Source organism: Antechinus flavipes, chromosome 4, assembly GCF_016432865.1.
Source record: "Antechinus flavipes isolate AdamAnt ecotype Samford, QLD, Australia chromosome 4, AdamAnt_v2, whole genome shotgun sequence".
NCBI lineage: Eukaryota > Metazoa > Chordata > Mammalia > Dasyuromorphia > Dasyuridae > Antechinus > Antechinus flavipes.
This window is the reverse complement of record NC_067401.1, coordinates 350,678,331-350,695,437: the sequence shown is the minus strand read 5'-3', so window position 1 is coordinate 350,695,437 and position 17,107 is coordinate 350,678,331. Positions and strand designations below refer to the sequence as shown.

Here is a 17,107-nt window from a genome sequence, read left to right as displayed (position 1 = left end):
ATCAGAATCAAGAGGACAGTATGTATAAGAGGTGGGACTTAAATCCAGCCTTCCTGGCTTCCAGATCAACTTTCTACCTCTTTCTTCTCAAAGCTATATTCCAGTTTTCTCCAATAGAGCCCAGAAATTTTTTCATCTTGGAAGTTTGCTTATTATCCCAAGTTCCTTCTGTCCCACAAGCCTCCCCCTTTGATTGGATGATACTTCTCAGAACTTTCATTTAAAGAGGGCACTGAGGCAAGTGATATTTCATTCTTTTACAAGCTACGCTCTAAACTATCTCTATCACTATTCTCATTACCTTCATCCCCCTTCTCTTTTTCAGCTTCCTGCACTAGAATTGACAAAGTGCACGGAATAATGAAAAGTAGTTTTTATGATATTGTATTATAAGTTTTATGTACTTTTTACTTATAAATAAAATGACACATTTTTTCAAAGTTAAAAAAAAAGCACTGGACTTACAGTCAGAAAGACCTGAGTTCAAATCCAACCTCAAACATTTAGAACTCTAGTGTAATACTGGCTAAATCACTTAACTTCAGTTTGCCTAAATTTCCTCATCTGTAAAAAGAGTCCAGTAATAGTATCTACCTCTTAGGTGTTTTGAAGATCACATGAAATGATCATTGAAAGCACCTAGCATAGTTTCTGGCAGAACTCTGTATAGGTTATTATTATTATCCAAAAGATTATTTTTCTCTGGAGGAAATAATTCTTATTATTAATAACAACATATACAGCATTTGTCTGAATACAGACAGACACATACTATTTTTCACTTTCTATTTTGTGTGTGTGTATGTGTATTTTGTTCGAATCTTTTACATGGAAATCTTTTACATGATTGCACAGGTGAAACCTAAATCAGATTGTTACCATCTCAGGGAGAGGAAGAGGAGGGAGGAAGGGATAGAATTTGGAACTCAAAACTTAAAAAAAAAAACCCAAATGTTCTATTTTAAATGAAGTTGGGGAAAAATAAAATATTATTTTAAAACAACAAGAAGAATTGTTATTAAATAAGCTCCTTCCAGGCAGAGACTGGCTTTCTTTTTGCTTACATGTATAATACTCCTAGTGCTTTGCACAAATGTTGATTCATTATATCTTGCTGGCTCTCCAAAACGCAACTTATTATCTACCTGCTCCCATCCTCCAAACTTCTGTATTTCTGTTGAGTACTTCACCATTCTGCCAGTCACCCCAGGTTCACATCTTTTAATCATTTTTTACTCTTCCTTTCCTATATCTCTTAGAATGAATCATTGGATATTACCTCTTTAATATATCTTGAATCATCCTCTTCTGATCACCCACCTGACCACTATCCTTTCTTAGGTCTTTATCTCCTTTCACTTAGCTTAGAACAAATTGGGATGCAGCTTCCAGTTGCTTTCCTTTCCAATTCTATCATCTATGCACATGCCAAAATAATCTTCCTAAAATAAAAATCTGATTATATCCCTCCCTTACTTAGGCTTGTTTCTCGGAGTTTCTTCAGTATTTGAAAGGAAGAAGAATCCCTTACTCAAGCATCTTTAGCAGTTCCCTGTGCCTCCAAGATAAAATACAAATTCTTCAGTTTGGGATTGTCATAGAGTATTTGAAACAAATTGTTCATTTAGCTTATTAAAATTTATTTAAAGGATTGCTATATGGCTCAGTGAATAGAGCACTGTGCCTATAATTGGGAAAACTCCTGTTCCTGAGTTCAAATCTGACTGTGCAAACTAGCTGTATGGACCCGGGCAAATCATTTAACCACATTTGCCTCAATTTCCTCATCTGTAAAATGAGCTAGAGAAGAAAATAGCAAACCATTCAAGTATCTCTGCCAAGAAGATACCAAATGAGGTCACAAAGAGTCTGAAACAACTGATAAATATCTGATTTGTACAAAAATATTATGAATGGGTCACATTGTTCTAGTGCTATCTTTTAACACATTTCTTTTTCTTGCCAATATCCTGGAAATAGTGTTTAGCTATGTGACATGGGCAGCAAGCAATGATACCTCCACCAAGCCATCTATAATGCATTTCCAGACTAAAATTTCCAGACTAAAAATGAACACTGAAGAAATAAATGATTGCTAATAAGATTTTAAAGATGAAACAGCAAACTGGTACTTTTGGATTCTTTAGAATTTGCTGAAGCAAAATCTAGTTTCTGATGAGGTCAGGGTAGCAATTCCTAGTTCAAAATAAACATGTGACAAATTCACAATAGCCATTCTCTTTGCCAAAAGGTAGGTTTATTTAGGAAAAGAGGTTAGAGACGAAATGAAGTAAAAAAGGCCCTAGGAGAAGTAAATATGAAATAGATTTGGGAGAGCAATGGGGTTACCAAGGAGAGGAGCTTGGAAGAATTCATTAAAGGAATATGCTTGAATTTGTTCTTTACTGGCAGGTTAGATCCAGAAGAGTTTAGCAGACTATCCAGCGTTAGCTATAATAAGGAGAAAGACACCATTAAAGGAAAGACATTATGAGGAAGAGAGAGAGTACCTCAATGGGCTTAGTCCTGAAAAGAACTTAGCAAAGATCTTCCTTGTAGGTACATTTTTATAGGGGTAATGAAACCTTGGGGGTTTCTCAGGGAAGAAGGGGGAAGTACCAGGAAGAGAAATGGAAGGGATCAAGGAGGAACCAGATGGAATGTACCTGGTAGTTCAGGTCCCAGACTTGTCTAAAGATCTGCTAATCTGTCTAGGGGAGAGAGTAGGGGGAAAGGAGGGTGTAAGGGATGGGAGGGAGAAAAAAAATGGAACACAAAGTTTTGCAAGGGTGAATGTTGAAAACTATCTTTGCATACATTTTCATAATAAAAAGTTATTATTTTAAAAAAGATATGCTATCAATATTTTAAAAATTGTTTAAAGATGTCCAAAGGTTTGAGGGATAGACAGTGAAGGTTGATAAAGAGTTCCATTCTTACAATCACTCTTTACAAATAGGATAGTCTGGTTCTTGGTTGTACCTGATAATAGCCAGTTGGGTTTCTTCCTGACTGAGTAAGCTCAAAGTACACATCAGTTTCCACAGAATCTGAATAAAAATCTGGGGATCTTTAACCTAACATTATTATATGGATTACTTTGCCACATACTTAAATGATCAAGATCAATTATTTCCCAGTTGATTCAGACTCCTTGTGACCCCATTTGGCATTTTCTTAGCAAAGATATTGGAATGGTTTGCTATTTTCTTCTCCAACTCATTTTATAAATGAGGAAACGGAGGCAAACAGGATTAAGTGATTTGTCCAGGATCACACAGCTGGTATCTGAGATAATGTTTAAACTCAGATCTTTCTGACTCTAAGCCAAAACTTCTATCCACTGAACCATCTAGCTGCCTCCTAACCTGTCAATGCTCCCAGGTAACTCTTGAAGCTCATAATTTACAAGTGTTTTCCTATTTATTTTGGGAGGAAGGAGTTTTTTTTTTTCTTTTTTCACCTGGGTTCTCTATACCAATAAAACATAGACACAAAACAAATAAAAATTCTAAAATAATTAGTTTTGGAAATTAAAAGGTCAAAGAACTTTTTGGAATGTGCTTTTAAAAGAAAGAAATTGTTAACCATTAGCAGTGAATAATTTAAATAAAATCTACTTGTCATTACTCTACAAATTCTCTGTTAACTTTGACTCAGAGAATTCTATGACAGCTGTATTAGTTCCATGATAAAAATGTATGGTTAGGTTCAATCTAGAGTACATTTTTTTACTTATTGGATTGAGAACACTTCAGGCTTTCAAATAAGCAGAATTGCTATTGTTATTCAACATCTATCTGAATGTAGGGTAAACTTTTTTTGGGGGGGGACAGAGAAGGCTACAGACTCTTTTTGTCAAACTAGTGATGTCTAAGGACCTTTCCTCAGAAAGATGTTTTTTAAATGCGTAAGATAAAATATACAGGATTGTGAAGGAAATCAATTATATTGAAATATAATCATCAAAATATTAAAAAAAATAATAATTCAGGGACGCTAGCTTAGCTTCCCTTGCCCTAGAGAGATCCCTAGATTGTAGATTTGGAGGTAGAAAGGACCTTAGATGTCATCTAGTAGAATACTCTTATCTTATAAACGAGGAAATTTGGAGTTGAGATTTGAACCCAGGCTTTCTGATAGCAAAAACAGTGTTCCTTCTGTAGCACACTGTAGAAAGCAAATATTTGTGTTAGCCCGGAGATTTTATGATGGCAAAATAGTGCAGAAACTTTTTAACTAGTTGGAATTAATCCCATGCTCTTTACATAACAATAATCCCCACTGAAATAATGCATGACCAAACACTATGAGGTCCTAGAAAGGTGTTTGCCAAACATATGGAAGTGGTGGAAAAAAGGAAAATTAGTCCAGGTCAGTCTGTTTTAAGCTTTTCAAGGGCTTTATCAGATGATGATTTATGTGCACAAATAAAGAACACTGGGACACAGAGCAAGAAAAATTTCTTTTGTTTATGGGAAGGGGAAAGGTATTGAAACCCATGATAATGTGAAGCCGGTTATCTGACTTTTACTGGACATAAAAGAGTTTTCTCACTTTTACTTGGTATTCTAGAAACCAATTGAAGATAACTACCCATCATTAACATATTTTATGCAGAAAAGCATGATAATCTCCATCATTTCCACACATTTAAATTCTAAATCGAAGAGAAAATAATGAGGAAATGAAATCCACATCTAGTAAATCCCAAAATGAAGTAAAAATTGTTCTAGAAGAGACGCTAGAACTGGAAGGTCTTCAATCAAAACCATAAACCCCCATCCCCAAAAAAAACTTTTGGAAAAAAGAAAATTAAAAAAACATTTAACTATAGAAATTCCAAAAAACAAAACCAAAAAGACCATAAAGGAACTGCTACTAAGGAAATAATAAGGGAATCAAATTATAAAAAAAAATTATGTAAAATTATAAGGGAACTTCTAATAACAGAATAAAAATCAACATGGTACTTTCATGACTCTTGGCATACCCATATGACAATATGGTAGAGTGAATAGAAATATAAACCCCAATGGACTGAATGTTTCTTTTTTGAAGGCAATAATATGATCATACGGATAAGGAGCAAGCAAGAAGTCTCTCTTTATATTCCTTCCCATTTTTCTTTTTGGCCAGCAGATTCTTAGGGGGTGGGGAGAAGAATAGTGGTTTCCGTTGGGCAGTTGATTAAGCCCTAGGTCCCAATCAATGCTGGAACTCGACAACTGCAATAATATATGGATATAGAATTCCAATATGAAATTTGAATTCTGTTTAGATTCTACTGTTTTAGAATTACATAGCTGTGACTCTATGGTTGTACCTATGGAAGAATCTCATTTAATCTTAGCATTCAAGAGATACCTTGTTGGAAGAGTCTTTAAGATTAGTTAAATGAATTAGGTTCTCCCCCATATCCCTTCCCTCCATGTAGGTATGAGCATGGTAGAGAATCAAGAATGTCTCTCAAAGAGGAATGAAGACATTGCTAGCCTGAGTACTTTCCTGAAAGTGGAGGCTCTGGAAGAAATCAACCTATTAGAGGAAGGGGCTGATGGGGCAGGGAACACTTCCAGTACGAGAAGATTAGAGCAGGATGACTATCCAGGGTAAGAATATCAGTGTGCACAGCTGAGAAAATCTGGAGAGTCATGAATTTAAAGATGTGGTTTTCCATGAAAATCCTACTTACCACTCTTTTATTTTAATCAAGGATTATCCTCAATATGTATGTAGATGGCAGAATCAGAATCTAAGAGTTGGAAGAGATTTTTAGACTATGTCTCATCCAATTTCTTCCTGAGCAAGAATCTTTCTTCATCTTAGCCAAGAAATGGTTGTCCATTCTTTGATAAAGACTTCTAGGGCAGTAGAAACTATTACCTCCTGAGGTAGCTATTTCACTTTGACATATTTTTGATTGTCCATAAAAATTTCCAAACAATTAGCTGAAATGTGTTTATTTATAATTTCCACCTATTGATTCCACATCACCCATATAGGGCCAAGTAGAACAAATATAATCCCTATTATATGATTGCTCTTCACAGAAGTATTTTCTTTTTCAGGGAAAACATTTACAATTCCTTCAATCCTTCTTTTATATTATGATCCTGCTCCAGTGTCCACTTACAAAATGGGATTCCAGCACCTGCCTTGTATACCTAGGCTTCTGATTAGTAAGACTTTCCATGTATGGTCCTACTAAGGCAATTAGTTCTGCTCTTCCTTAGCCATCTTTATCTCTCACAACTTAGCATTCTCACTCTCTTCCCCCTACCTTGAACTTTGAAAACAGTAATCAAATCAACAATAATATATTTGGAAAAGTCATGTCAATCAACTGTATATGATTCATTCACCATCCCTGTGATTTTCCCCAGTCAAAACACCCCTCCCTACTCATCAGTCTCCTAGAATGTAATTTTCAGATCCAGGAGGTATCTTGCTTTTTGCATTTGTATTCCCAATACTACTTGCTTGGTAAACAGTAAGCATTTAATAATTTTTTTCATTTCATTTATTAATTCTTCATCATCCTCTGAATTATATTCAGTTTATCAATGTCCTTTTTAAGATATGGTACTGAAAAGTGACCACAAAATTTGTTATGTAATTTGACCACAGTAAAAATAAAATGGGACAATCTCATCCTAGCATTCTAGATGCTATGGTTTTCATAATATATCTTAATATGGCATGAGAATTTTTTTTGGTGGCCATATAATGTTTTATTATATTGCATTTGCAATATATTAAACTCTCTCAGGTAATTTTCAGATGAATAAGCATCTATCCACATATTCTTAAGAAATAAAAGCAAGGCAATATAGGGAACAGACCAATCATTGCACTATAATCCATGTAATGCTAAAAAAAATTGATAACATCATCTCAAGGTAGATGGCGCCTCTTTGGTGGATTGATGGGAGAACAACAAGAAGAAATAAACAGGATGAACAGGCCTGGGTGGAAAGCAGCTCAAGCCATTGATCAGATCTCATTTTTATACAATTACTCAAACAAGTAATTTTCCAGGGGAAAAAAGAAAATGGGTAACAAATAATGGAGAAAATGTAAGTGGATATGATGGAGGAAAATGAATAACTGTCATAATCATGAATGTAAATGGGATGAACTTTCACATAAAGTAGAAGAGGATAGTAGGAAAAATTAGAAGAAGTACATAACAACACATTGTTCATAAGAAACTCATTTAAAACATAAAGACACATACAAAGTTAAAATTGAATTTATTATACTGATTTATATGTACTTCTTCCCCTTTAAAATGTAAGGTCCTTTAGGGAAGAATCTCTTTTGTATTTTTATTGTATTCCTAAGGCTTATTATCACCATTCCTGACACTTAGGAGGTACTTAGTAAATGCTCACTGATTGGTTATTCAAATAACTAAAAAAAATCAGGAACATCAATCAACCAACAAATATTTCTTAAGTGTTAACACTTCCTATTTTATCCAAAAAGGGAAGGTGGCTACCAGTTTCTAGAACAAATATGTGACTAAAATATGTAGATTCTTTTGATGTCTTTTTTCATAAGTTTATTGTAGGTTGTCAATTATATGAAATAAACTTATTTTCCTGTTTAAAAATATTTATTATGCTCCTATGTGCTAATTACTATGCTAACTGCTGTTGATATAAATAAAATAAATGAAATAATTCTTACTCACAAGGAGCTTAACTTTTAAACATGATCTCAGACAAGATAGTATTTAAAGGTTATATCTAAAATTTATTTTAAGGGAATTACATTGTTATAGATAATTGAATAATTTCAGGTAACAGAAAATTTTAACAATATTAGTGTTTAATATGCTAAATGATATGCTAAAGGAAAAAGTTAATAGAATTAGGAGAAACAGATATCAAAGTCAGGGACCTGAAACTTTTTGAAAATGAGATAAAACTAATAAAAAGATAAGAAAAAATGCCTTGAATAGATTACAAGAAAAGTTGCATATGATAGCTTTCTGATGATTATTTAATGGGAATATAAAGGAATATGCATATCTCTCTGGTACACATAGTACCTTTACAAAAATTCAACAACATGCTAGCACACAAAAAATCTCAAACTGCAGAAAAGTAGAAATATTAAACACATTCTTTACTCACTACATTGCAATATATTAATAATCAATAAAATGACTTGGAAGAAAGAATTCAACAGTAGTACTTCTATCAAAGATGGCTAGCTGAGTACAGATAGATCACTCAAAACATAGCAATTCCAGCAAAAACCTGAAATTCATATCTTATCAAGGAATGAAAAAGAAATCAAATGAAAAATTACAGAAAGTATCTATGACTATCCAAAAATGAATGAAAAACCAGAAAGAAGCCTATGACTAATAGCAAAAGTAGCCACCAAATGTTTCTGTCAGACTCATTCTAGCATATTTAAAGGGAGAAGAATGAGATTCATGATGTGTTGTTTAGAATCAAAAATAGTATTTGGAAATGCAGCATGGAATAGCAGATAGAGTAGTAGCCTCAAGAAGATAAGGGTTTGAGTTCAGTCTCTGACACATAAGATCCTGATGCAGGGGGAATTACTTAACTTCTCAGTGCCTTTGACAATTTATTAAGAATACAAATTGCTGAAAATATCTTGATATATATCTTGATATACATAGATAAAGAGAGTTTCTTACTGGAAGTTCTCTACAAATATGAAATCTTAGATCTGAGCAAAAGAGGAAAAAAAGTCTACTTATTCAACTCCTTGGAAACAACAGCTGCTAAACACTTTCATAATCTAGTAAGGACATGGAGTAATACATACACCCTTTAAGTTTGCCAAAAACTATATTTTCTAAAAACAATATGACATTAGGTCACAGAGGGTCACTCTTATGAAATGTTACTAATACAGTTTTTTAAAAAGCTATTTCCCCAGGATAAAAATTCACACAAAGTTGCTTGAAGAATTTAAACTTTAGCATATACCTTACTCCCATTTCTTTTAAATTTCTAAAAATCATTCTTTATAAAACAAATTTCAGATTTGAATGTCCAATGTCTCTCTTATCTCTCCAATCTATCTTTAACACAGGTAACAAAATCCCCCAGTCCCATCCCCAATTAAAGAAAAAAAAATGATTATCTAAATTTTGGCATTTAAAGAACTCCACTAAATCTGGTTCCTAATTACCTTTCCAGTTTCCAATCAAATAAGCCTCTTCTTAAAATAAATGTCTCCCAGGAGACATGCTGGGAATGTGCTCCTTCCTACTCTCTGCCTCACTATAATCCCTGTTTCCTTCAAAGTACAGTTCCCATTCCAACATCTATATGAAGTATTTTTTTAATGTTCTTCAGTTATCAGCTATCTTTGCAATTGCTTTGTATTCACTTATGCCTGCTTATGCTTTAGATTTCCTAAAGAATCTATACTCTAAGAGGAGGAGATGTTTTGATTTTTGTCTTTGGATCCTTGGTATACAGTTTCAAACACACAAATGTTTATTGAATTGAACTGAATCTAGGTTCTATTCTTCACTTTGTCACTATGTCATCTCAGGCAAATTACTTTTTTAGATTTCTGTTTGGATTTCTAATTTTTTAACTATAAAATTAGAATTAGATTAGATTTTATCTATAGTTGTTTCTAACACTAAAATCCAAAGAGTTATTAAATATAATCTAAACATATAAAATTAGCTATGATAGGTACTGAGCAGGGAAGGACTAAACCTATTATCTCATTGTTATCTTTACCTTTCCATATATGAAGATGAGGAAAAATACCCTCTATAATTCATGTCAGGACCTTTCCTAGAACTTTCAGTCTTAGAGCTACTCAGGGCTCTGTGGGAACTGAATCCACGTTTTTGTGCTTGTAAAGCCAAGTCTCCTCACCTGGGACCTCCCCTGGATAGGGAGTCTAGTTCTTATCATTAATTTATTAAGTTTAAAGAAAAATAAGTGTACAATTAAAAAATATTATTGTATGACAAGAAAAAAGACATAGGTCCTTTTAAAATTTAAAAAAAAAACATAGCCTTAAATATGCCTATAGTCTCTCTAAATGTTTTAGGAAAGATTTGATACTAACAAAAATGCCAAAATAAACCCACATGAAATTTAAAAACTTTCTTGGCAAGCAATATGCTTTTAAGTAGAATATTTGCCTATGTTCTCTTGTCATTTCACTTGTCTCTTTACCTCCTGTTTTATAGGATGAATAGGGTGATATAAATCAACAGTAAAATAACAAAGACATTTTCATAACATTTCCAATCATCAGAATCTAGAAGTGCCAGAAATATCAGCAAAATGCTTAGTCTTGGGAGACTTTTTTTTGGCAGGGCCTATAAGATGTTAAGCTTCAAGGAGGCCCTGAATAAGCATCTAAACAGCTGGATGATTATGTGTAATCCACTTAGATACTAATTTTGTCCGTAGAAATTGGCTTTTTTTAATAAACCTATTTGGCTCTGGATGAAAACAAAGATTTAATCTGAAAAGTCTGGGTTTTGGATTCCATGTTCTCTCATTCTGAACTCTTTAAGAATATTGCTTTCATAGTTACTTATCCAACAAACATTGAATTCAATTCAATAAACATTTAGGGACTTGGTAGAAGGCACTGTGCTAGAAAGAAAGGGATCCCCATTTCAAAAAGTTGAAAGTTATTATCCTTAAAAAATGTTTCAATTAATTAAATACTCAGGACTAAAGATGATCAACTTTAAAATAATCCTTTGCCCTTGAAACTTTTTGATTCGATGAAGAAAATTCCATTCAATTTGGAGTCCTTCTCCTCCTATCCTAAGGCAAGTAAGCATCAAAAATTATATCTACTCAACCAAATTGCTAAATGGCTTCTTTAATAAAGTAATCTGCTACAATTATATTTTTGCAATTAAAAACACTATTGCATTTACTGCTGTATTTTCAGAAACTTTCAATTCAAGAAAAGTTGATATTTTTATGCAAGCAAGATCTGCTTAGTTTGGCTTTTTTTTCTTACTATCTTGTGACACACACACACACACACACACACACACACACACACACCCCTAAGTGAAAGAGAACTAACTTTTCTTTGCCTATAAAATGTTTCATTGCTCTAAGAGATATGAAGACAGAGGGAGGGAATTGGATTAGAGGGAAAGAAGGGAGGAAGAGAAAAGTAGAATGAGAAAGGCAGAGAGAGAGAATGGATGATGGTTCTAAGAAAGAAGACATTACCCCCCTTTCTTCATCTTGTCCTTGACTCAGACTCAAGACTGTACCACAGCAAAGCACAATATTTTTATAAGTATATTTGTACTATCAAAGTTACCAGACAAGTTTTCTTAATTTCAACTGTTTTCAAAGACATGAATGTTACTTGTGCCCACTGAGAAAACTTTCCATTTCTCCCAAGAAGTAGAGAACAAGGGATGTAGATCTACTTTAGATTTGGTCAGTTTTAACATAGATAAATTTCCTCTAAAATTCAAATGCCATTCCTTTATCCTCTTACTGACATTTACCAATTATTCCTTTTGTTCCTGGCTGTTAAATCATTCCTTCATACCTCCAGCAAACACGTATTAGGTATCTATTATATGGATGATACTCTAAAAAGTTCATAAGGAGCAAAAAATAATAAGCAATGCCAGGGGCTGACTGAAGTAAGATAGCTATATGCATTTATTATTAATAATATATCATGTTTAAACTAAATGTTGGCAACCAACAGCACTTACCCTAGAAAAGTGGCTTTCCCTAGTACTACATAAGCATTTATAGTAAGCATGTTGAAATTATGGATATGGAATAATTCTTTCAACCTTCCATTTTTTTTCAGTAAATCATCTTCAATGTCTCATAGAAACCATCTGAAAAATGGGGCTTTAGTACCCAGGTCATGGGATGGTTGTGAGGCTCAAATGAAATAATGGTTATAAAAGTGATTTGCAAAATGTAAATCACTACATGAATGCAATATATTATTATTATTTATGAACCACTACCATTAAAGTAAGTGAAGTCAAATCATATGAACAAATATCTCTTGAAAACTTTTTATATTTGAGGCCCTATGCAAAATGCTTATAAAATTGGAATTGGATTAGAGGGAAAGAAGGGAGGAAGAGAAAAGTAGAATGAGAAAGGCAGAGAGAGACAATCCAATCATGATCATTGAAATTTTTTTTAAGTCTAGGACAATGTTTTATTTTTGTATTTCCACCAGTATCTAGCATATAGTAAGCTTTTAATCAGTCTTAAATGAATGAATTGCTAATAAATACTTTAAGCATAATGAATATATATATGTATGTAGTACATATGGCTAACATGTATTACTATTTGCTAATCTATTCCTTCATGCTTCAGTATTGAAAAACAAAATCCCATTATCAAGAAAGAGCTGAATACCTAATTATTAAAAAAGAACACTATAATCATAGGCATTAAAAGTGTTAAGAGATTGGACTGTCTCTTGAACAATCCTTGAAGTCTCTTCTAGGCTGATCCTAACCAAGTACTTCTCCACAGTCACAGAAGCAGTAAATGGCAGAGCTGGTATTCAAACTTGGATCCTTACCCCAAATTCACTATATAGTCAGCTTTGGTGTCCAGTTTCTGAATAACGGATGATAGTCCTGCACTCCCCCAATCTCCAGCAAAGTGAAGCAGAACTATGGGCTTGCTCCCATGCTTTTTTAGCATGATGTTTTCTGCAATATTGTTGGATGCCTTTAACATCCAGTGGAATTAATGTCAGCTTCCAAGTTGATGATAAATTATTTAACTTGAAAAGACTACAAGCCAAGACTAAAGTGAAGGGGGAGTTGGTACACAGCTTTTTGTTCACAGGTGATTGTGTGCTCAACAAAACCTCTGAGGTTGAGATGCAACAGATAATGCATTAATTCTCTGGTGCTTGTGCTAATTTTGACCTGACAATTAACACAAGAAAACAGAGGTTTTCTCCAGCAGCCAGCCCGCACCATCCATATGTGAAATCATTGATTACAGCAAATGGAGAGATTTTAAATGTTGTGGATAAGTTCACTTACATTGGCAGTTTATTTTCCAGGGATGTACACCTAGATGATGAGGTTGATGCATGCATTTGCCATATCTAGTTCAGTGGTTGGGAATCTCCCAAGGGAAGTGTGGAAAAGAAGAGGTAATAAGCTGTCTACCTAAGATCTACAGAGATATTGCACTGACCTCATTGTTGTATGTCTGTGAAATATCAACCGTCTACCAGCGCCATGCCAGGAAACTGAATTGCTTCCATTTGAATTGTCTTAGGAAGATTCTGAAGATTCACCTGGCAGGACAAAGTACCATATACTGAGTTTCTCTATCAAGCTGAACTGCCAAGCATTCAAACTCTACTACAGAGAGTCCAGTTCTGCTGAGATGGCCACATTGTCCAAATGCCAAATGTATATTTGCTTAAAAGACTATTTTTCAGAGAACTCACATTGCAAGAGCTCGCCCAGAGGTCAGATGAAGTGATACAAGAACACTCTCTATGAAGACCTTTAGAATTAATTGTGAGACATGGGAGACACTGGCCCAGGATTGCCTAAAATGTTCTGCTTGTATCAAAGAAGGCACTATGCTCTAGGAGCAAAGCAGAATTGCAGTAGCTCAAAAGAAACAGGAGATGCATGAATTAGGGACATCTCTAAATGTTCATTCTAAATGCTCAGATGAACATCAAATGTTCATATGAAGTATTTGTGCCTGACCTGTTGTAGACTTCTAAGCTAGTCTTGATCATCCATAACGGGATATGCTACACATTGACCCCAGCATCTCATTTTAGTCCTCTTTGAACATGAAGGATGATAACTATCAGTTCTATTATTAAGGGTCATATGTATTTCTCAATATTACTGCATTATACAAAATCACACAAAACCTATGGGGCATATAAGGAAAATGGGGTTTGGGACATAATACTCAAAAATTTCATCAGTAACACATAAAAAAGAAACAAGAAAAACTAGTACAGTTTTATACATGCTAAATGGTTAAGAAATATATAAATACTATAATAAATAATAGCTGCTTCTGGACCTAGGAGCTGCTCCACCTGTGCTAGGTTCATAAAGGATCTGGTCTAGACTTCTAGCGTTTAGAGAGAAGAGAGACATAACTTTAAAATAGTGGAGAAGGTCACATACTTGGCCATAGTTGAAGGTGGGATAGAATGTGTGGATATGGATCAACCTTCCCTCCAAGGTTCCTGCTGTTCCTGAAGATAAATAATAAATAACATATTTTATCTTGAAAAAAGATCTGGTTTGCTTGTGTCAGAAGGGTTGCAGGTTGTGAGTTTTTGTGAAGCCTGGCAGTTCTCTGTGTACTACTTTTCATGGATAAAATCATCACAAGCAAATTGAAAATTTGTATCATGCTCAAATTGTTCCCTGATGTATCAATCACACTAGAACAAATTCACATTTCAAAGCAAGCATTATAGTAGCACTGATTGTATTTTCTACTATCTCTCACAGTGTAGCATATTAAACGGTAAATGTAACACTTCATTATTACCTGACTATTTCATGAATATTTTTGTTGCCCTTAACCTGATTGTTAATTCCATATATAGTATATTGGAAGGACTTATTGGATTGGGAGCTAAAGTGGGTTGGCATCTCAGCTCCTAACTACTTTTGTGACCATAAGTCACTTAACATCTGTGCTATCAGTTTTCTCATCAGTAAAATGAAGAGATTAGAATGGATAGTAACTAATATTCTTCCCACCTAATTATAAGTCTATAATCTAATTCTTTTAGATTGAGTGCTGGATATTTCTTCTACATCTCTAACTGTGACCAAAAGAAAAAAATTAAACAAGGAATGAAAAATATATAATAGTGTAAAAAATGCTGCTAAACAACTCATACTTAAATAACATCCTAATATTTGCAAAGCATTTCATTATTTTCTGTCATTTAATATTTAGAACTCCCTGAGGTGATTATTATCCCTATTTTACAGATGAGAAATAAAAGTGATTTGCTCAGGGACAAACTAGCATCTGAAAGAAGATCTGAACTCATCTTTCTAAATTAATAACTCTTCATTATGTCTTGCTTAAGAACTAGCATCTTGTCTTGAATCTGCCACATAATAGTTTTATTTCTTTTGGAGGTCACTTAAAATTTCTGAGTCTTGATTCCCTTTATTATACTAATTGGACTAAGTGATCTATAAAATTCCTTTCAGCTCTAAATTCTTTGGCAAAATGATACTTTCTTTCCTAGCCAATTCTCTGCTGATCCAGAATGAAAGAACAAGTTTAAGGCTCTAAATTAGTTGCCCATTTTAAAAAATCAATTCCTTAGGTTATACCAGAAAAATTTTCAACTGAAATTATTAAAAAGATAACTCCTCTGAATATATGATCATAACTTTTTTAAAAATGTGTCACAATATCTATGTAGTTATTTGGTGTGAGGAAGATAATGCTAACCATCAACAATCCTATTCATCAAAAGGGAAATAGTGGTGGTTATACATTCTACCTTGTTCCACGGTGTCTCAGAGAAAAGCAGACAGAGGGACAGAGGGCCCTACCAGAAAAACGACAGTGATCATAAAAACATCGTCACAGTAAATCCTGTCTACATCAGAGGTTCCTTTGAGCTTGTGCTAAAATTTTCTTTCAGAGGGAACCAAATATCAAATCCATAATTTTAATAACTAGCTCAATTATATGCCAATGAGCAGTCATCATTTGAGAACTATATTATATTTCTTATACTTTGTTGCTCTGTGGAAGGAGTTCTCATTATAACAGCTCATTTTACTGATGAGGAAATTGAGGCAAATAGAGTTAAATAACTTACCCAGGGTCACACAGCTAGTATCTGAGGCTAGATTTGAGCTCAGATTTTTCTGGTTTCAGGCCCAGCACTCTATTTACTATACCAGCTAGATGCACCTTCCCCCACAGAGTATGAGGGATACAAATTCACATGATCCAAAATCTTGGAAGTAGTTTAAATTCCTCATAGCTAACAACAGGGAAATAGCCAGGGTCCAGAAGGATCTCACACATGTTTAGGTGCAATCCACGTGGTTACCCAAAGCATGGCTGACTGAGCTTTGAAGTTGGGAGTGGGGGTAGGGTTTAAATAAAAAGGCACATGACAAGCTCAAGACAGTCTTCCAGCTGGCACAGCTCAAACGATACTCCTGACTGGACTGCTACACTCAACAGAACTAGTTCAAGCTAAAGGCAAAATCAATCAGCAGTTGAAATATCATTAAATTGATAGTCTGATAGCCATCATGGCACTGGCCATTCCACCGCCATTACCCAACTATCCTCAAATTTTCTAGGGGATTGTTGAATATTCTACAATTCTATACAGAGAGGAAGCCTGTGCACAGTTGGCAACACTATGGATCTCCCCCTTTACAGTATATAGTGCTCAGTCTCCATTGGTTCTTGTGGAAGTTCATGGACTTTCTTTTGGAGCAGGAGCAAAGGTACTAGTTCAAAAGAGCTGCAAATAAACTTTATTATTTCAGTATAATGGAGACTTCCAAGAGAACCCTTCTCTTCTGTCTGCCATTTAAATAATGATGAGAGACAGGAGAAATAATCTAGAGTAGTATGATTGCCTGGATTCTGAGGTACTGCCAAGAACTCTCCCCATAATAGTTTGATTAGACTTATATTTGAACATATAAGTAGGAAATGATATCCTAATCCACAGGTCTCTGTTTTTAAAGAAGAATACCCAAGAGAGAGATGATAGTACTTGCTCATTTGCAATACATAACAAGGTTTGAAAATTCTTGTAAGAAGGGTAAATGTTGAAAAATTTCTTTCCATGTATTTTAAAAATAAAAAGCTATTTAAAAAAAGAAAATTCTTGTAAGAGTCACAGTTGAAAAAGCAAAAAAGAGGGGTTTTTTTCTATTTGTTATTTCTTCTAAAACATTTATATGTCTATGAGTTTAGTTTGTGGAATCATACCTCTCTCCTCAAACACTACAACCTGTCCCTGTCTCAAATCTCTTCCACTACAATCCAATCTTTACCCAAATTGTGAAGGAAATATCTTTAAACACAAATGTAACTCTCCTATTCAATGAATT

At 34.1% G+C, this 17,107-nt stretch overlaps 1 protein-coding gene across 1 annotated transcript in view; it reads right to left on the bottom strand.

Annotated features, from left to right (window-relative positions):
* Nucleotides 1-17,107, bottom strand: part of SLC22A3 (solute carrier family 22 member 3) — a 118,598-nt gene that overhangs the window by 78,106 nt on the left and 23,385 nt on the right. The gene's annotated exons all lie outside the window — the stretch shown is intronic.